This window comes from Zootoca vivipara, chromosome 7 (assembly GCF_965207765.1).
Source record: "Zootoca vivipara chromosome 7, rZooViv2.hap1.1, whole genome shotgun sequence".
Lineage (NCBI taxonomy): Eukaryota > Metazoa > Chordata > Lepidosauria > Squamata > Lacertidae > Zootoca > Zootoca vivipara.
Genome location: NC_142590.1, coordinates 68,526,053 through 68,548,181, shown reverse-complemented (window position 1 = coordinate 68,548,181; position 22,129 = coordinate 68,526,053). Strand labels below are relative to the sequence as shown.

The following is a 22,129-nucleotide window of genomic DNA, read 5'->3' as shown; positions in this document are numbered from 1 at the left end:
AACCACCATTTAAAACATGGTTTTTAGTTCACTATTCAGCTTCTTAAGAAGCCTTTCCAAACCAATACCAATACCAATATATTAAGTGTGAAAGTGAATGGACGGGCAAATTCCTTTGAAATTTCAGAAGCTAGAGGAATTGCTAAGTGAGCTTTCCAGTGAGCAGGGCAGTGTCAGACTTCAGAGCCTTGCCTGTTTCCTCTGCCAAACTAGCAAGAGCAGAAACAGGTTTATACCATAGACCAGGCATCCCAAAACTGCGGCCCTCCAGATGTTTTGGCCTACAACTCCCATGATCCCTAGCTAACAGGACCAGTGGTCGGGGAAGATGGGAATTGTAGTCCAAAACATCTGGAGGGCCGAAGTTTGGGGATGCCTGCCATAGACTCTCCTGACAGATACAACTGCCTTTGGCGCTTTCTCAATGGTGACCTAGTGCTACTATCCATTCCAACAGGATGCCTGAACTGTTTTCATTCCAGCTGATTGCCATAAACACTATAACTTTAAGAACTGGTGCCCGAGTTTGTTTTTCCTCCCTCATCCCCATTTTCCTTTTGTAAACATTTTAAGGGTTTACTCAGAATATACATATTGGAAATAATGGACATGACTAATTTATGTTATACTCTGAATATAACTTAGTTGGATACAAACTGTAGATTTGAGAGCAGGGACTGTCTTTTACTATTATTGATTTGTAATCCATTACAGGAGCCTTGTCAGCCGAAGAGCAGGAAAAAATTGTTCAAATAAATATAATGGTTTCAAATGCTGGCTAGGTGGTGTGATGATTAGAGATTGAACTAGGACCTAGAAAACCAGGGTTCAAATCCTGATTTAGCCATGAATCCTTGATGGCCATGGACCAGTCATTGTCTCTCAGCTTAACCCTACCTCACATGGTTGTGGTGAGGATAAAGTGAAGATGTGGAAAAAACCCAATGTGTGACTCCTTGAGCTCTGTAGAGGAAAGGTGGGACATAAATGTAATAATAAACACATCAACACGTTTACTTTTGGGCTCACACCCTGAATTCTCCACAAGCAACCCATCATTCTTTTGCGCATTCGGCTTTTCAGCTTTCATAGTGCATAAAGGATTTTGCTTTTCTGGGAAGATATGGACACAGGAAGCTGCCTTATATTAAGTCAGACAACTAGTCCACCTAGTTCAGCATTGTCTACCTGGTTGGCAGCAGCTCTCCAGGGTTTCAGGCAGGGGATCTTATTCAGAGGCTGAGGATTTAGCCACAGCCCTTCTGCAAGCCAGGCCAATGTTCCACCACTGAGCTACTGCCCCTCCTCTTCCCAGCTACACCCACAATTAAATTATGTATGTTAAAATATAACATGCTGAATGAGCCCGAAATCCAAACTACCACTCAAAGCAATAAAAAAAGATGATGAGTAAAGTGGACCAAAGGAGAGGCACACAGAGCCCCAGTCCTCCTTCCCTTGGGTGCTTTATTTGCTGTGACACCGACCCTACGAGCTTCTTGCTCAGCAGTGCAAATACAAAATAACATGACATTGCTCCATGCAGTCCTCGGCCCACCGAATTATCAAAGAAATGCAATGCACCGATCTTCAGCGCTCTCCAGTATATGGCAGCCTTCCACACAGCAGGTCAAAAGAGGACAACTTCAATACGCGCGGGAGGGGGAGCGGGAGCGAAGGATTAGAAAGGGCCGGCCTTGGTGACGTCTCAATGTCATATGCAAATTAAGGTGACGTCACCCCAGGCTTCCAATCCCAGGCAGCCAATGGGGGTGGGAGCTGAGATCAACCTTTAATCTTAATCCGTTGGTGGAGAAACAAGTAACAAAAGAGGCAAAGACAAGGGAATGTTAAGAATCAAGCAGGGCCATGAAACTGACTGAGCGCAGAGCGGCTGGTGGTCCTCCAGGTCGAGGAAACGCGGCGCCTCGTTTGTCGTTTCAACAGCTCTGCCTTTTGTTCCCTTTTACCTACGTCAAGAGGAGGGACCTGGGCACCGATCCTGCCTCCTGCAAGCCCGACCAAGTGGGGGACTCGCATAGGTCACGAAAGCTTGTTGTTGTTGTTACGCCACAACAGCGCATCTGTTCGCCCTTTGCGCTTGGCGCGGAGATACATTTCCATAGAAGGCCGGACGCTGCGGGTTCTCGCCTTCCCTGCCCTCCACCGCACCCCGATCCACAAGTGCATGCTCGGTTTATAAACTATATAAACCAAGAGGCGATCCAATAAGGCACGTTCGTAGTTCGCTTGCAAAGAGTCACACACAAGTGAGAACTCTTCTCGTTTTTATTTCTGAACAAACCACCGGCGGGAGTGACGCCAAGGACAACAAATCAAGTCCGCATTTTGCATTAGGAGCCCATATGCAGCGGTAGCTGGAAGGATTGCAGTGGGTAACAAGAGCTTTCTCTCAAGGAAACAGCTGAGCGAAAAAGCAGGCAGCCAACCCACCACACTGATCTGCAGTTGATTATGATGAACATTTTCCATTCGCCTGTTATGACCTCAATGAGACAAGCTCCACACAAACAAGATGTTTTGCCTTCTTTCCGCTCCTTCGCCTCTCCCTCCCCACCCGCATCACCTTCCCAGTGTATTATTAATATCTGCAACATTTTGTTGTTGTTAATAGCTGAAGACAAGACAAAAGGCTCTTTCTGCATTTTGAAGCTAAGAAAGAGAATCAGTTACAAGCCAGTCAGATCCCGAACCCCAGCCTATTATTCCTGGCTGTGGCTTGCGCAGCCTTTTGTTTATTACCGAAGGCTCTTCAAAATCATAAAAGAGCAACCATGATTATTAATGATTCTGCAATTACTTACATTCGGGGATCCGGTTTTAAAGTGGGATATTTTACTCTCAAAAACATATGGTGAGATTACACAGATATATAGATACATGCACCACATATGTCATTTTTTCATTTGCAAGCCAAAGCAAAGGACGAGTCTGGGTGTTTCAAAGTAAACAGGAGCCTTTCTTCGTCGCCGCCCGCCCCCCTCCAGACCCCCAGTCTCTCTCTCCCTGGTGACTCTAGAGGTCAAGATAGCCTGCTTCTAAACTCAACACAAAGATCTGTCCCTCCTGAGGTTTAGATGGTCTCCTACCTCAATATAATGTATTCGTGAGTTTCCTGCCAACCAGAGGATGAAATCGCAACGCGTCCATAACAACATATTGAGAAACATAAAGCGAAGCACCCGGCCGCATAGAGACTGTCAAATACAAAAGGGAATTCAAATAGCACACCAGAAGGTAAATCGATATCAGAGATAAACGTCCCTCTCTCACACACACACTACATGCAAAGGGATGGACTCTTAAAACGTCGACAGCAACAAAACAAAAATAACTCGCAAGCTTCCTTTCGCCACAAAAATACAAGTTTGGAAATAAACCAACCGCCCTGGGTAAAGAGAATTGGGGAAGCGGGGGGGGGGGGAGTAGAACAGCACTTACCTTGCCTTTAATGTCATCAAATGTTTTGTAAACAACACCACACACACAAAAAGAAAACCCACAAGATTATTATTATTATTATTAAGCACCAGCTTTAGGCAGAGTCTGTGAGGTAGTTTTAATTGAAATCAACTAAGATCAATAATAGAAACGATTGAAAAAAAGACCCTTCCCCCAAAAAAGGATGGAGGGGGAGGCAGAGCAGGAGGTGGTGGTGATGTGAATGGTGTCTCAGGTCTTCTCAGAAGATATGCACCATTTGCAAACTGCAAGCAGCTGCCCTCGCGTCCGGACGCCCTCCCTCCCCTGGCTGTAGTCTTGGTATTATTTTTTTCCTGTTATTGCTGAATCCCCGGTTGATCTCGGCTCAGAAATTAGAACGTTCAAACAGCTGATCGTGGCGTCACAAAGGGGCCCGCCCGCCGCCGGAGCGGCAGCCGCTCTCTGCAGCCAATGGGAGGCGGACAACGGCTGGAAGGCGGGGCTTTGGTGCAGCGGTGGGGGGAGCTCTTAGCGCTCCACGTGAGCGCTGGGACCCGTGGAGGGGAAACGGGGAGGGCTTGCGGTGAAGCTGTGGTACTAGAGGTAGGATCCTGTGCACTCCTGCGTGCCGTGTGGTCAGCGGGGCCCGGGATTTGCCGGGGGACGGCTGGGAGCCGGAAAAAAAGAGGACGCATCCCTCCCGAAAAGACTTAGGGTAGATTGAAGAATGTGTCCGGCTGCTCCCTGGAAACTTGTAACTCGAGCGGGTGGGGATCGGGACCCCTCCAAGTTCTCCCTCTGCGCTAAAGTTTCCCCTCCCTATCGAAATAAAAAAGTTTTTCTACAGGACTGTCACGGTTGAACTGCGGGACTGTCGCGCTTGTTGAAGTTAAGAAGTAGTCACCTGTTAGATGTGGCTTATATGTGGTAGAAGATTGGTTTGTCGGGATGTGGCCCTCGGGAGTTGGAGTCCACCGACACCCGACCATTCCTGACCCATTGGCCATGTTGGTGGGGGCTGGTGGGAGTTCAACAGATTCTGGAGGGTAATATGGAGGTTCCTCAGCCCTGGTCAACAGGGGAGGTTTGTGCCACCAGATTGACAATGGGAGGTAATGCACTGCCTCAGAAGATGGTGGACTCTTGTGTGTTCCAGGATTTTGAGGCTGGGTGGCCATCTGTCAAGTATGCTGTCATAGTGTGTTTCCTGCATTCCCATCCATGAGGCAAGGTGAGGTGACCACCTCAAGTGGCAGGAGCCACCAGGACAGCATCTCTCAATGTCAATCTTTCTTCCCTTGTTCCTGATGTAGATCTTCCCTCACCCCTTCCTCCCTGGTTGCCATTTTTGGGTCTGCATCAGGTGCTATAAAATGCCTTGGGCTGGCCCCGCCTGCATGGATTGAGGTATATATTTTGCGTGTGTGTGTCTTGTTGGACTTGTCATAAATTACGGTATGTCTTTTTCATGTTATTGTCATATGACCTTGCTGTTTTAGATTTCTCACTCTACATACAGGTGTATGCCTACCAAATGGTGATAATATTCTGTGCAATGGTGTGGATAACCTGTGACTTTCCAGATTTGGCTGGTCCACAAGCCCCACCACCCTCTCTGACCACTGGTGTACTGGTTGGAGCCAATGGGATTGGGGGCCCAGCAAAAACTGGAGGGTTGCAGGCTACCCACTCCTCTTCTAATCCATAAAGGCTTGTGCCATCATGCCATTGATTAGTTTCAAAGGTGACACTAGACTCTTCATTGGTCTGGTGTCAGTGATTCAAATGAGGGCAAAGTCCAGGTGCACAAGGTCACAAAAATAAAACTTTTAGTAGGACTAGCCCATGTGCGCAATGCAATATGCAAGATTTTGAGATAGCACAGCTCATCATCTGCCTGCATATTCATGCAATGGAAGAAAATTCCTGGAAGAGTCAAAGATGTATTTCTAAGTGAAAGCATACTGGTAATACATTATTTCACTATTAAGATGGTATTGGAGGGAATTCTTGCTGAATTTGTTAGGTTAACTTTGGATGCTTCCAGGCAGAGGCAATATTTCACAAATGAGATGTTTAATTCTGATTGTATCTGTGCGTGCATGGTTTGTCTTCTGCTTCCCACAGTTTTACTGCTATTTCCTGTCCACATCAGGGGGAAGTTGATGGAATATTTCAGCTTTGTGTGTTCTGGCTCCTCCCCTCAATTACCTCTCTCCCTCTCTCCACAACATATTACTCGGCATGCACACAGGTATTTCTGCCTGTGTGTGTGTGTATCTTTAATTTGTTTTCAAGTGTGTAAGACAGCAAGAGCACACAATGCCAGCCCTTATTAATGTTGTTTCACAATGCACAGAGTGGAGAGTTGTGCTTTATTTATTTCTTTAGGGGCGTGTTTGCACAGCATCTATTTCCATTGGACTTTAATAATAATAATGCAAGAGATATTGCACAAGGCCTCTGTATTAAAAAATACTTTTTAAAAAGTCAGGGTGTACGTACTATTACAGTCTGCAAAGCTGAGATCTTAAGACAACAGCTGCTCCCAACTGGGTTGTTGAGATTCCTATGTGCCTTCAGCATGTAGCAATTGGCACATTGGATGGGCTGCTGGAAATGGCTAGGTTGTGCGCAGGTGAGGAGCAAATGGAAGTATGGTATAGTGTCAGAAGCCAGTCACTGAAATGACACCACACACACACACACACCATAGCTGCCAAGTTTTCCCTTTTCTCGTGAGGAAGCCTATTCAGCATAAGGGAAAATCCCTTAAAAAAAGGGATAACTTGGCAGCTATGACACACACACACACAAATGCCCTAACAAGTTTCCACACCAATAGAAATTTAGGAGAAATCCTGTATTGGACCCTTAATTGATCTGAATCCACTGTTTAATTGTGTGCACGTTATCCAAAAATTAAAACAAAGATAGATTTAGGATAGGTACATTCAAAGCACTATGATACTATTTTAAACAGTCATGGCTTCCCCCCAAAGAATTCTGGACGTTGTGATTTGTTATGGGTGCTGAGAGTTCTTAGGAGACCTCTGTTCTCACAGAGCCATTTAACAGTCAATCCCTCTTCACATGGAATTCTGGGAATTGTAGCTCATTAAGGGGAATAGGGCCCCCCAAACAACTCTCACTCAGAATTATCCTTTGGGGGATGCCATGACGGTTTGAAGTGGTCTCGTAATGCTTTAAATGTATGGCCTGGATGGGCGCTTATTGCAGCAAAAGAGTGGTATTCAATTAAGAAGAGAGAGTGAAGAGTTTTGGATTTGATATCCTGCTTTATCACTACCCGAAGGAGTTTCAAAGCAGCTAACAATCTCCTTTCCCCTCCTCCCCCACAACAAACACTCTGTTGTACTAGGAGTAGACATGTTGCAATTAATGAACACTACTAAGTTAGGTCCATTAATTTCAATTGGTCTAGTCTGAATTAAACTTAGTTGAATGCCACCCTAAGTTGATAAAGTGGCTTCTAATCCGCTAAAGTTTATGCCACGCCACAATACCATAGCTGCCAAGTTTTCGCTTTTCTCGCGAGGAAGCCTATTCAGCATAAGGGAAAATCCCTGTAAAAAAGGGATAACTTGGCAGCTATGCACAATACATCTTTCTCAGCTTCAAGCTGCTGCAAGAATCTTTTATAGTGATGCTGTAAGTAAGAGACTAGTCTGCCTACCCCTCTGCACATTGTTATCCAAATGCTGCGTGTTGTTCTCCTCTCTAGGGGAAGTGGCTATCGTAGTAGCAGCAAAGATAGTTGCAGCTAAAAACAGCTGAAGAGCCAGGAAGTGGTGGAAATGATAAAACGAACCCCCACTTGCCTGGTTAAAAAGGCAATGAAAGAAACAATATCTGCCTTACCAGAAAAACCAAGCAGTGGGGGGGGCAGGGGGGCTGCATCTTGAAGCTCCCTACATTAGCTGTGGGGAGGTCACCCACCTCTTGGTTTTCCTGCCTGTATGTTATTGATGTGAGTTCAGTGGCCCATATAAACAACAGTCAGTGAACACTGGCATCTATAACTTTGGCACATCCTCTGTGAGCTAGGAATTTCAAGCCAACTTTAGCAGTTGACTTGAGAATAGTAGACAACTCTACATCAGGATAGGGGATCGGATCTGGCTTGTATGCTGGAACTTTATCTTCCCCCATGAGGCAAGAAGGCAGACACCCCCACACACACCTGTCAGTCACAGAACATCAATGACATCAGGTTAACTATTTTTGCCCACATGGTTTGAAATTAAACCATGCACAGTGCTTTGAAGCACCAGCAGTTAGCTGGTTGTTGTGGTTTCAAAGCAAGGCTCTCTGCAAGCATCAATAATCAGCTGGGTGAAAATGGGTCAATATATGTCATTGCAGTGTTGGGTGATTGACAGGTGCATGGCGCCATGGGGTGGGAGGGGTGTGTGCTGGACCAAAACAGCCTCACGAGCCTAATAAGGCTATGAGCCAGAGTTCTCCACTGCTGCTCCAGCTCCTGCTTGGTGCACATGTTGCCAGTGGTTGAAGCCGAGCATGTCCTCCCTCTTACATTAAGATGGAACATACATTAGAGAGATGTGGTTTATCTGCATAAATATGTATATTAGCAGACTCATTTGAATAACGACTTAACCAGTTTGTAAATAGAGCTAATTTGGCAGTTCCCTGTCATTAGAATCCTGTGAGTTCCTGGACATCATGTGGACAAACTAAATTAACTTGCCTTCTTTTATTATGTGGCTGTCTTACATTAAATAACTCTATTTTGCTCTGGCATAACACATTGTAATTGTAGAATCACGGGTTAAGAACAAATTAAGCATTGCTTATTACAACGCCCTCTAGATGTGCAAGGGCATTCGTTGTCCTCCACTTTTAATAACAGAGAAGATGCTGAAGGCAAAATGTTCCTTGATTATTATTTTTCAGGCACCACACAGTGTAACAGCAAGTCTTACCTCACCAAGATTCCAGGGGTACAAAATTGTGCAAAGCAAGGGTGAGATGGCTAACGAGGGATATTAAGAAACACACACACCTGTATGTTCTTTCTTCGCAACAGCCTTTGCTGCAACATGAAACATGCACAGCACTGGGCAGAGCCTCATTTGAATGTCTGCTTCCTCCTCCCAGCTTGAAACTATGAGCAGATGTAGGCTCCAAAGTTTCACCATCAGCCAACTCCTTTCCACCACACATACAAACACCCCAAAACAGCAAACATCTAAACATCTAATTAATAGGGATTTCTTTTGTTCTACATGGAGCCAGATCTATCAGGTGGTACTCTATATAGCTAGGACCAGCAAAATGTTACTATCACACTGTGCCAGTTAGGCACACCTCACACTTTCTGTGTGGTGCATGCTTTGGGTTTCCTCGCATCCTTTTATACTTTGTAATGCTTATTGTGAGAACATACCTTACACTAAATCTATTAACGCTAGATCTTCAGAAATACCGTAGCAGCACAACCCTAAGCATGTCTGCTTATAAGCAATCCCTATCATATTCAGTGTGGCTTACTACCACGTAAGTAGGGCTATGATTGCAGCAAGGTGCTTGTTCATCAGTGAGTATACAGTACTGCCCATGAGGCAGGGTAAAGTGAGTGCCTCAGGCAGCAGAAGCACAAGAGGCAACACTCTGCCTGCCCCACCACTGGTATGAGGGAGACATTCTGGTGTGCGGAGAAGCCAAATAACAAAAAGCTTTGCAAAAAGCCCTAGTTCCTGCCAAGTTCGGCAAGAGCCAGGGTGTTGCTGGGCACCATGTTGGTGCTCGGTTTCCCGACCCCCTGGTCAGAGAAGCCAAGTGGCAGTGCTTTGCAGTACACATTGCTCTTGCCAAGTTGGTGAGAGCCAGGGCATTCCATCAGCAGAAGTTGCAGGGTGGGCAGCTGCAGGAGGCAGCAACTCCCATGTCGCCTAAGATGATGAAAAGGGGCAAGTCGCCCCTGCTTCCTAGTAACTAAGTTTGCCCAAGTTTGTTTTTTGAGTTTATGGTAAGGTGCCTCAAGAACTTTGGTTTGAAAATAAAAGCTCACAGTTAAGGTGTATAATGGTCCACATGTTGTTAATCCCATGGAGGAAAGGTAACCAGAGGTATGAACTGGTCAATCCAGTTACAGGGAGTTCCAAAGGTGGAACGGATACAACAGGAGTATACTATGTGTAAAACAACTGTTTGTTCATGTCACGTAAGGCTGTTTTGGCTTATGCAGCATCAGTTACCTAAAATGGAGGAGGATGTGAGGATTTTGTGTACCCGATGCTGGGTAGTGTGATTAGTATCTGCCATTCCAGAGACATGCCTAATGGGAGACGCACGGAGGCAGCGGGGGTTTGCCGTGTCTCCAGGTGCGCGTTTTCCAACAGATAAGGGAGGTAAAGGTAAAGGGACCATTAGGTCCAGTCGTGACCGACTCTGGGGTTGCAGCACTCATCTCACGTTATTGGCCGAGGGAGCCGGCGTACAGCTTCCAGGTCATGTGGCCAGCACGACAAAGCCGCTTCTGGCAAACCAGAGCAGCACACGGAAACGCCGTTTACCTTCCCGCTGTAGCGGTACCTATTTATCTACTTGTACTTTGACGTGCTTTCGAACTGCTAGGTTGGCAGGAACTGGGACCAAGCAACAGGAACTCACCCCGTCACGGGGATTCAAACCGCCGACCTTCTGATCAGCAAGCCCTAGGCTCTGTGTTTGAACCCACAGCACCACCTACGTCCCTTAGGAGGTAATAAGGGAGGTAAAGGCCCCTGACCATCAGGTCCAGTCGTGTCCGACTCTAGCTCATAAAAAGCTACTTCTATACTTTCTTTTTTAAAAAAGATGATATGAATTGTGGTTTGAGCCAGACAGATGCTTTGTTTTGTTTTAAAGCACAGACCAGGCCCCATTCAGATAGTTTGAGATGTTATCACATTGAGGAGACACTTTAATATTCGTTGAACCAAATGTGTGTGTACATTCATGTACACACATATTTTTAAAATTGCACAAAAACATCAGGTGAAAATGACGGTCATAAACTGGACAACAACACTCTTCTTGTTGATCAAAGGTTGCATCATGTCATGAGTCAATGATTCTGCCCTTTAAAATAGTCTTCCTCCTTGCATACAGTGGGCTCTTGAATCACTTGATGGTGAGCCTCCAGGCAGCCTGGGTGTGGTGACTTTGTCACTGTAAAAGCAAACTCCAAAGGAGTGTTAAGATGTTAGCTTTATTACGTTTAGTTTCCTCAGGGGGCTCCACCCTCTGTTCAAATTTGTCACTATCCAGGAAGGTCAGTTTAAGGAGACTTCCAGTTTACTCATGTGTTCTTGCTCTTGCTGTTACCATTTTGCTGCCTGGGGATCCTAAGAAGCAGAATTGTGAAGTTGCAGGAATTGCTCTAAAACAGAATTTAATTTAGGAGATTAGACCCTGACCTTTTTGATTTATAGCACAATAATTGACAGGGAGTGTTGTCCTTTCAAAGTTATTAAAATGTATCTTGTTGAAAGTTAATCAATAAGGGGCCCTCACCTCAACCATGACATGATGATAGTCTTTGAGCCTATCTTGCTTAAGTTTTATTTGATATTTTTCAACCCCAAAAAATGTCAATATTTATTTATTTATTGGTCTTAGATTTTTGTATGTTAGTTAATGGCAGGGATAATCACTTTTAGTAAGACAGAGCCCTCACCTAGTCAAAGAATGTCTCTGTGTTACTGCAATACAGATAAGATAAGAAGAAAGGCCTACTGGATTGGGCCAATGGTCCATCTAGCCCAGCATCCTGTTTACATAGTGGCCAGTCAGATGCCCATGGAAAGCCTGCAGCTCTCTGCCCACCTGTGATTTCTAGCAACTAGAACTCGGGGGCACACTGTATCTGGCTGTGGAGGTAGAGAATCACCATTGTGGCTAGTACTAGATATGTGTGTCCATGTGTGTGTACGTGTGTGGGTGTTACATATATGCTCATTAAAATATTGATACTGAAGCAATTAAAGTACCTTAAGTGTCTTCAAGGAATCCAAGAACCCTATTGTACATTCTCCAATTTTCTTAAAGTCTGACAAATGTCTTTAGACATGGTGCTAAATTCCTCCTCTTCCATGTTCTCCATTGCTGATATTGACTTTGACGTTCTCCTCACTTATGCCTCCACAACTTCCACCTCCATAGCTACCTCATTGCATCAAACCTGAGAGGGTTCGGAAGCTTCTTGTCAGACTCTGTTAGGTGTGGCCTGGAATTAATACATCTTGGGGTTCTGTGGACATGACAAGGTTGGTTTCATCTGCCTGTCCCTTATCTGGAGTTTCCAGAGCCACACCTTCTCAGATGCCTGTAAAGGAGTCAGTACCTTCAGTGTATTTTAGCAGAGATAATTGTGCTCAGCTGAACAGGAACCTTTACTCTGTCCAATGCTAAGCTTGTAATTAGCTGAATAATGCTTGCAGGGTCAAGTTAAAGAGTCTCGCTGGAAGTAGTTCCTGCCTCTTGTGTGCACATTGGCTATTTTGCAGCTGAAGACATCTGACACTTTGCCTCATCTTTTGAAACTTCCTGTTCCTTTTGCTGCTTAAAGTCGCAATCCAGTTGGGCATCTGTAGAACCATGCTTCAAGATGGTCTCATCTGATCTATCAAATAGAAGTTAAAACATGATGGTTGGGTACTTCTCCGCAATGCAAAGCTTCTTGTCATACTCCATGATGACAGAATGGCCGCTTTTAAGTAAAATTTGAGAATGAATTTATCAAACTAAGCAAGAACAAAGTTTCCTGTGGGCTGAAATCTAGAATGTCATGTGGAAAAAAATAACATAAAATGTTGGAGTGCAATCTGATCTGCCACATTGCTGTAGGTAAATTCATACCATAAATGCTGTACAGTTCATAAAGATGTTTTTGTGGAACCTTTCAAGAATTTTCTGACTCAGTGTGCAATTACTTAGAAGAGCCTGATAAACAACTTTATTTTGCCCGTTTTGCTTCTTGGCAAAAGGAAGCACAAAGACGTAGAGATGTGCCTGCTCCTCTTAACATTGGCATTTTCAGGTGTGTTCCTTCATTAACTCTATATAAATCTTTCAGCTTCTGTGTAATGATCACAAACATCTTCTATCCAAAGGAGAACACTGAACAACAGGTGGGCCATAGATTTTTGAACTGCCACATCACTAAACTTGACTGTGAGCTTTCTGTTAGTCTTTTTTCAACAGGAATCAATGATCTTATGGCCCAATCCTGTGCATATTTACTTAGAAGAAATTCCTACTGAGGTTAGTGGGACTTGCCAATGGAAACTCCTAGTTAAAGTGCATAGGATTGCAGTGTTAGTCTAACTTTTCTGCATACAATGTGAACACCAGTTTTATGGACAACCTAAAACACCGTGTCTTGCCTCACTTTCATCTGAAGGGAGGAGATAATCAGGTCACGAACATGAGGAAACCTGTTTGTTACGGAAACAGAGCCATATCAGGAAATCTGAGGATGCTATGGCAATAACATGAAAAGCAGCATAGAAATACAATAAATCAAATCAACATTGCACTATTGCTCCAGGCTGTGCAGGGTGAATACATGGGGAATCCCCATTTTATCCTCACAACAAACCTGGGAAATAAACCAGACTAAGAGATAGTGACTGGCCCAAGATCACATAGTGAGCTTTGTGACTGAGTGACAATTCACATCTTCCCAGTCCAAGCCTGACAGTCCAACCGTTGAACAACACTGGGTAGAGTTGTTCCTTCTAGAGTGTGATCTTTTAGCTTTGTCCAAATTCTGATAAATTAGTCACGATGTTATGACTTAAGATAAAAGTCTAAATACATGTATGCAGTAGATTAACAGAACCAGAAATTAACAGATTCAGAAATGAGAGATTATTGGGGCAGGGCCAGCCCACTCATGAGGAAAAGTGAGGCAACCATCTCAGGTGGCAGAATCCACAGGGTCTGTAGTTCTCGATGTCAAGCTTTATTCCCTCCTTGTTTCTGATATAGATCTTCACCCATCCCTTCTTGCCTGGCAGGGAAGGGGGCACCATTTTGCCATTTGCATCAGGTACCAAACTGTCTTGGGCCGGCCCTGTATTGGAATAAGCATTAAGCAACCTTTGGCTCAGGCTCTGAAGCTGTTGCATCCTACATAGTATTTCTAATCATTGCCATGGACCCCTTCTCCTCCTATACTTATGCTGACTAACATCCTATGGAACTTACTCCTTTGTTTCAGTCATCCTAGAACATGCTGGAAAAACCCTAGGTTGATGTTAGTGTGATACATTCTCGGAGTATTTTGTTCCTGTATCTCTTGTCAGCACAATGGAAAGATGGAAAAGACTATTATGTCATGATCTGGGGCTGGAAATGTGTGTGCTTGCATGTATACACATACAAACACAAACTATTTCAACTCCCATAACAACTGTATCTCCAGGAGTGAGATGCAGGAGATCCCATCACCTTTGTCTGATGGATTGCAAAGCTTTCTAAATGCATGATTTTTCTCTGTGATGTGTCTTTTAACAGGCTTGACCAGACTGGAAAATACATTTCTATTATTGCAATTATTCCAACATCCTCTAGGAGTTCCCTTCATTATAAAACATTCCCATTGTGTGTGTTTTTTCTCCCCTCCCCCTTCCTGTTGTTTAAAATTTGTGTCATGGTCTCCTGTGAAGTGTTTTGTTTACCTTTCCTAAGATGAGTGGCAATTTAGATAGATCTAGTCTCGCCATAGCATCATGGGTGTCTATTTCTATTACTTTGTATGTTATGTGAAGAGGGGAAAGGATGCTAGAGAATAGCAAAGCTTATGCCCTAGAAAATTTGGGCACTTCCAGATGTCACTATTTTGTGGTGAGATTCAGCTGCATACCAGAAAATTCAGGTTGTGTCGTTGGAGTGGATTTGGTGCTATTGTGCAGGGAATATGCTTTCGACATCCACCTTTACATACTGAGGAAATTAACAGGAAAATGCATTGGAAAGTGTGGAATAACAGTTGTTTGACACAGCATAATACTAACCTCCCCGCAAAGAAACCTGAATGTTCAATAAACAACTGCTGTCACATAACCTCACCACAAAATGTCTGCAAACAAATAAGGATGAATGTTCAGTTAGCAGCTCAGTTGGAAGTCTTTAGGGTACCACAAGACTCTACATTGATTTATCTGCAGCAGACTAACACTGGCAGCTAACACTGTAGAAGAAGAATACAAGGAGACTTGAAATAGTGACTACCGGTAGCTAGGCTCCTTTGGAAAGACTGCATCTGATTTGAATAGGTGGTTTTTGAAATCTGAGTGGTTTAATTTGGAATGTTTTACTTATTGCATCTTTTCAGGCTTGTTCAGGCTGGGGGATTTGGACTAATGTGCCAAGAATGAAATTTACTGTAATCCGCCCTGGGATCCACAGATGAAGGGCTGTGTAGAAATATAAAATAATAGCTAAGTAATGGAAAGGGCATGATCTCAGTGCTGCTGTCAAAACAAGACTTCAGGGCCCTCACTCAGTGGAATAAGTGGGAGTGACCCCCTACACAAGAGGGCTGGGCTTACCAAATTTTAAAATAGGTGAATGCATTTATAAATATATGTTAAATATAAATGTAAATACATTTATAAATAAACATATTTATAAATATGTTAATACTATTTATATGTTTTAATATAAAGCAGTATGCAAGTGTTTAAATTTAAAACCTTTCTTTTGCATTTTTCCAGTCTGCAATGATCCACTGGCCATGGCCAGTGTGAATGGAACATTGAAAGATGAATGGCGCACATGACCCTCCCGGCTCCTACAGAGTTTGAGCCCTCACATGTTCAGCCGAACATCTGAGCAGAGCTTGTAAACAACACAGCTGGTAAATGATACTGGGTAGACCACGGATTTCACAACCTTCCCTTCTTCCCCATCTCTCTGTTCATACAGCATATAATTACTAGCTTAGTACATTTACTTCGAAGAGAGGAAGAAGTCCCAGAGGAACACCTTCATGGATAAATATACAGTATTGCAGAATGTATTAATCCAGTGATTTCAGTTTGACAGCATCTCCCTGCAGGATTCCAAGATAAGATTATGAAAGGCAGGTCTCAAAGGTAATTCGGGCTTCAGGTAGTGAAATAATCACACTCCTTCATTGGAGGTTTTTAAGCAGAGGGTGGATGGCCCTTCTGTCCTGGATGCTTTAGTTAAGATTCCTGCATTGCTGGATGGCTAGATGGCCCTTCTAGCTACAATTCTATGATTCTATTATGGAGGAAATAGATAGCCAGAGAGAAATGATATTGATGGATTAGTCAAGGGTGGTGCAAAAATGCAGCTCTCAACTTTGTGTACTGGCACCTGATCCACATTGCTGCAGTAAGTTTTATGTGTCTGTATGTAGAAAAGATGCAGCTATATTTGCTTCACTGTGACTTCGTGATAAACATCTGTTACTATCATTATCTAAGAAGGCTTAAGAGAAATAACATGCATGCCCTAGCATGCCTAAATTTATCCACCTGTTTGGCCCAGAGTTGTGGGTTCCTTAAATGAAAGGGAATATTTCCCCCTCCCTCTAAGCTTCATGCTCTCATTTCCTCTACCACCACAGATCCTAACAGGAACATTAAAAATGACTTGCTTTGCCTATTTACATGAACTGCTTTGTAGAGTCATGCCTCTGCTTCAGCTCTTACTTTTGCTGCAATCTCAATAACTTTGCTGGCAATTTTTTCTACCACCTCCCCCCGCCCCTCCCCCACTGCCCCGGAACTCACTTTTGCAGTAGACACAACACTGGCTGGGGAAGGGGGGAGGAGGGCAGAGTCCTGCACTCTGAGGAGGCGGTGAATACCCCCCCCCAGGTCATGCCCCCCCCCAGGTCATCAGAGTGAACATTCGATGAGCAGAGAGGGGATGAAAAAGTGCTTTGGAAGAACAAGTCGGTGTTTAATGCCTATTTGAATACCTTCCAGACCGCCCAGGGACGTAGCAAAGGGGGGCTATGGGGGCGTGGCACCCCAGGCTCCAATCTGGGGGGCAGCACCCCCTCCTCACCTCCACTGACGAGGGCCGCCGCTGCCACAGCGTGACCACTGTCGCGGAGAGGCCCCGTGGTTGCTGGCTGCCATCCGCCGCACCCCTCTATTGAGTGGCATGTGAAGCAGCCCCCGGGTGCACGGCCACGGTACCGCCCCGGGCACCGGAAAGTCTTTGTCCGCCCCTGAGACTGCCTGTTTCTTAAGCATTCAACTTTACCATACTGACTGTGAGACTTGAAAGACCCGCTCCCTGCCTTACAAGCCTTTTCCAACTGGCCTGGCCTGGGAGGCTGGGGACATGACAGACTCAAGATACAAATGCTGCTGCTGCTGCTGAACAGAATCTTGGGCTGGGGTATTTTTTAGGGGAGAGGGGTTGTTGCTGTTGTAGATGTTAATTTTTTCTATTTTTATTTTGGATCTTACATTTTATGTGGAAATTGTTTGGTTTGGTTGTGTACTTTTTGATGTTTTCTTTACTGTTCATGACCCCTTCTGCTATGCTTGTAATTTGTGCAATTTTTAAAATAAATTTTAAGCCTCCTTCAGCATGGTTTTAACTTTGTAAATGTAGCATACAAATAAAAGCATTGATTGATTTACTTGAGAGGTTAGGTGCAGTTTCATCACAGCAAGTCTTATCTGACATTCTCCAATGCAATTTCTCATTACAGTACATTCCTTTTCTCAAAAAAAAGGTCTGATCTTTTGGGGAAGCGGGTTTGTTGTGCAAGACCTCCCAATCCACAATAATGGCAAGGCCTGGATTTGCTGGTATGTGATTGAATCCCACACAAATATACTGTAGTGACAGTCTGGAAATACCCTTCATGAATGGGGCCATATGAGACCCAGTTGGAACAGAGCTCACTCATTGAGTGTTCCACTTAAATAAATGCTTTGAACATTCCAAAAGACACATAAGCTCACTATTATTGTCTCTGCACAGCTGCTAATCACCCTGGGTCCTGCTGCTGCTGCTCTTGAAAACCAAACCCAGCACAAAGATCATGCTTGTTGCTAATGTCGCCACATCCGAGCACTGGGGACTCTGGACTCTCTTATTTGCATTAGTACAAATCCCATGGGTAAGCCAGCTCTGCTGATTGGAGCAGCTAGGACAGTGGTGTGTTGCTAACCTTCTCTCTTAAGGGTATACACTGGTGGATTTGTTCAGAATTCATCTTTTAACCAGAGACGTAAGAGCACAAGAAGCGCTTGCAGGATCAGGCCCATGGCCCATCTAGTCCAGCATCCTGTTCTCCCAGGGGCAACCCAGACGCCTGTGGGAAACATGCAGAACCTGAGCAAAAACCACCCTTGTGTGGTTTCCACCAACTGGTATTCAGAAGCATTTTTGCGTCTGAGACCTGTGTGTTCATTTTGCGTCTGAGACCTGTGTGTTCATTTTGACGTCAGTTGTCCCTCACAATTGCACATATTGCCCCACATTCTAATGGTGCTTTCCCCTGACTCCTTTTGCCTATTATGAGTGGAGCAGGAGAGTGCAGCCCAACAGCAACAACAATAATTAACAATAACAAATTATAAATCCAGCCCTATGCACACAAACAGGGCTATAAGCAACAAGTTCCATATGCATGGAATTTCATCTGCCATCGTAAGCAACAGCGATCGCTATGCATCTAAAGGGCTTTGGGTCACAGCCTGTGATGGTATGAGGTTCCTGTCAATCATTTTGTTCTCATCCATAGCAAGAGACCGGATCCACTCTATTAATAGCATATTTGCAAAAACAGCAAATGCTGACATGCAGAACTATTTTCTGAGGGGCGCGGAGTCCTGTCTGGGTTACAGTGAATAAGAGGGCTGGCTAGGATAAAATGACTTTCAGTGCCCTACTACCGTGTTAGTGACTCACCTAATTACCTTCCGGAGAAGAGAATGATGACAAAAATGGGAGATAACAACTTTGGGGGCATTCATGTTGATGAATGTGGAATTTGTGATCGTTAACATGTTAAATTATAAAGAATTTTAAATAAAAAAAACAGCAAAGGGAAGAGGTTCTCATTAAGAAACTGACTCATTCCAAGGGAGACCATTGGTTCCTCTAGCTTTGTACTGTCATATTTCAAAAAGTGAAAATCCGGAGACAAAAGTTATTGAGCTTCAAAAAGTTCCCTTTGAACTTCAATTCCAAAATGGGTTCGCATACATCTGGGTTTTCCTGGATATTTTGCCAATTTGTGAAAATTCCCCCCAGATGCCATTTTCGATGGCCGAATCCCAGATATCTCTGGGAAAACCCGGACGTTTGGCAGCCCTAGCGTACACTGATTGGCAGCTGCTCTTCAGGGTTTCAAGCAGAGGTCTTTCCCAGCCCTGCCAGGAGAAGCCAGGACAGAACCAGGGACATTCTGCGTGCAAAAAAGCATGTGCTCTAATGCTAAGCTATGTTTCACTTGTTACACATAAAATAAGAGCCCAGTCCTCAAGGTTCTGAACAAGTTGGTTGGCATCCATCCGTCTTGAGAGACCATGGTGGAGTGTGCCTTTGGGGGTGAAGTCAAAATGCTCAAAGGTTACAGCGCTTGCTGTGGCTGTAGAGACCAATGCAGGAAAGACATGTTTTGTTGCAGTTGGGGCAGATGAAGGCACCTGGTTGTGCTACTGCATTTGCACCATGGCATTTCTTCTCTCTGCACTCCTCCCAGTGGTCATTCCTCCTCTGGTCACTGCCATGAATGCACAATCTGACTGTCTCCAAGCACTGTGGTGGTCTGCAAGGGTTTCCCCCTTTTCATATTGCTTCTAATGGTGGGTGCACAGTGATGGCCATGTAAGATGTGCTGTAAATGAAGCCTCACAGGCTGTAGGGGAGCCACCAGCCCAGAAATCTTATTAAATTACAACGTACGGCCATTTTAGCTTTGTTTTAAAAGTCTCTCTCACAAAAATGTCCCAAGTCTGCCGCTATCAAGGAAGCCAAGAGTAGGAGGTTTTCCTGTTCTGCTGACTGTTTATTTTGCTCTCTTTCTGACTCCCATAGTTGTTTATCTTCAAGAACAGAGTGGTAATGTAAATGTCCTTCTAATCTCCTTCTTAGGAATACTAAAATACAAGACAGACTTTGAGGACTGTCTGTTCTTTTGATAGAGAGTAAACAAGACCGTTAGGTGGGTATTCCAAGAATCATCGACAACTTTGCTCATCTCAAAGGTAAGGAGGAAGGAAAATGGCACTCAGGCTGCAAAGCTGTGAATTTTGTTAGAGAAGGTTTGAAGTTATTTTTATTTTAAAAAATTAATATAACTTTGTCATGTCAGTTAATATACCACATATAAAGATGCACCTGTAATGTATATCCATTCTGAAGATATGTACTTCATCTTTAATTAAATTTCTTCTTCTCATAATCATGTTTCACCTCCAGTCAGAATGCATGTCATTGGATACTTGGTGTAAAATCAAACTAAATTGGGAGGCCCCCTCAACGAAGGACCACTGCAAAACATGGCCACCACTGCTGCCACAGCATTTGCACAGCACAGTTAGCATCTTTCCCTGATCTGTTTCAACTGTGAGCTTAGTACAATGTGTTTGGGTCATATCCTGTGGTCACAATGCTGGAGTACAAAATAGGAATGAGGAGACTTTTGACACGGCTGTGCATATACTCAGTGCCTTGCTCCCAGCAGCTGCACTGCTTGCCTGACCTCTGGCTGCCTGTGCCATTGCAGCATCGGATGGAGAAATGGAGGGGCACGTTGAATGGATTCCCTCAGAAGGTGGTGGACTCTCCTTCCTTGCAGGTTTTTAAACACAGGTTGGATGGACACCTGCCATTGATGCTTTAGTTGAGATTCCTGCAATGGAGGATTCTGCAATTCTATTATTCCTGCTGGTGCATTTGCACTGTGCCAGTCTCTCTGCTGTTGCTGCACCCTCACCTTTTCTATCCAGGTGTGCTGCAGTAACTCAGCTGGATTGAGGTCAGGTGAGCCCCGGAGCCCCACCATGTTGTCCACTGCTGATTGCTCTCTGTCTTGCATTTTCCCCAGCTCTTCTTCAACTATCTCTCCAAGGATTTCCATTTTGCAATTGCAGAGTGGAATTTGTTGCATCAGTACACGGCCTTGAATGTTTTGCTCTACTACCGGTAGATCTGACTGTTTATTAAAACAAATCCCAGTCTCAGTGTTAGGTAACATACTCCATTAAGCCATTAAGAAGGTGGGGTGGAGCTGATGGGTGTGATCAGCCCTTGAAGACAAACAGCTGGAACAGAATGTTCTCCAAGCTGGTAGATGACCGGTGGCTTTTAGCCCATTAAGAATACTTTGTGCCACATTATCTGTGAGACAACCAGCATGTTCAGAGACTAGTTCTACTAGACTAGGACTGGGAAAACCAGAGTTCGAATGCAGCCATGAAATTGAAGCTCACTGGGTGACCTTTGACCAGGTACTCTTGTTCATCTTAACATACCTCAATGGGCTTGCAGTGAGATTAAAGTGGCGGTGTAGTTCGTGAGAGGGACCATCTATGGTTCTGTGAACATTTTGAAGGCATTTTAAGATATAAATGAAATAAATACATAACTATTAATGCTTTGGATTTGCTACCTAAGTCTACTTAGAGTCAATTTAGAAACATGCAAAGGATAAATGTTTTAATAAATATTTCAATGTATTCCTTTCCTTTCAGTACTGGCAGATGTGGAATTGCAATAGCCACTTCTCCTTTCTTCTTTGGAGATCACTCGTAGCCGAGTAAGATTGTCTTCTGTGGCGAATTTGAAACTGTTATGTTAAGTTTTTGTTCTGCAACCGACCTATCGAAGGGTTAACCCAGACTCCTGGTTAACTGACAGCAACATTCCATGGGAGGCGTGGCCTGCATGGGGTTTAAATGGAAGGGGACAGTTATGTCAGTTGGCGGTTGGGGGTTTTGTGTGTGGGAGCTTGGGTGGTTGTGGAGAAGGTAGATTTAGAGTAGATGAAGTAGTGGATAGGTATTCTGTTATTTGATTACCAAGAACGTTACCTGTGAAATTAAGTTTGTACCAATGTTACCAGAAAGCAACCATTAAGATTCAAGCCAATAAATATCCATCTTTAAAGTGTCACATTAGTAATCGTCTATTTCATTTTCCAGCTAAGGTATCCAGGAACCCAGGTGGTGGGGAACTCTTTTAAACTGTCAAAAATGCCTTTTAGAGGAGAAAGGTTAGTTTGTGGCTGAGAGTGCACCAAGAAAGGAGGGGGCTAAAGGAGGAGACAGGTTCTGAGTGATAATAAAGTTACCTCAGGAAGGAGGCTAGCTTTACAGTAAGGGAGTTTGTAGTGAAGGGAAACCCTTATCTGAGTGAACATAGGAACAGTCTTATTTATAGCCCCAAGTCTATATAGGTACCTGGTCACGTTTAGGCTGGAAGAGGACTCTCTTTTATTTTTGAAAACCCACAAGTGCAGAGGGTTTAAAGAAAGGCTAGAGGGATAAGTGGGAGGTTTGATTTACCTCAGAAATCCCTATTAGTGCTTTTAATAATTGAGAGGTCAGAGTTATAAGACTGAAAGTGAGAGGGACTTTCGTCGCATCTTCCATAAACACGATTTTAATAATGGGTCCGTAAGTGACTGTGGAGACCAATTCTGGAT

At 44.1% G+C, this 22,129-nt stretch overlaps 1 protein-coding gene and 1 long non-coding RNA gene across 10 annotated transcripts in view; one reads left to right on the top strand and one right to left on the bottom strand.

The window, feature by feature from the left end:
• The window catches only part of TP53INP2 (tumor protein p53 inducible nuclear protein 2), a 31,329-nt gene extending 27,462 nt beyond the window's left edge, over positions 1–3,867 (bottom strand). For 3 of the 9 annotated variants that reach the window (XM_035123921.3, XM_088673489.1, XM_035123924.3), the window contains exon 1: positions 3,463–3,847. The gene's annotated coding sequence lies outside the window, so the exon portion shown is untranslated. Of the gene's footprint in view, positions 1–1,974; positions 2,181–3,110; positions 3,221–3,462 lie in introns of those variants that run through there. The other 6 variants (XM_088673490.1, XM_035123922.3, XM_035123925.3 and 3 more) reach the window with 5 other exon arrangements.
• A 108-nt stretch (positions 3,868–3,975) lies between these two features.
• LOC148685125 (uncharacterized) lies at positions 3,976–17,107 on the top strand. Its single transcript, XR_015950868.1, has 3 exons — positions 3,976–4,159; positions 4,758–4,851; positions 15,195–17,107. It is a non-coding gene; the product is annotated as an uncharacterized LOC148685125 (long non-coding RNA).
• Positions 17,108–22,129: the final 5,022 nt, after the last annotated feature.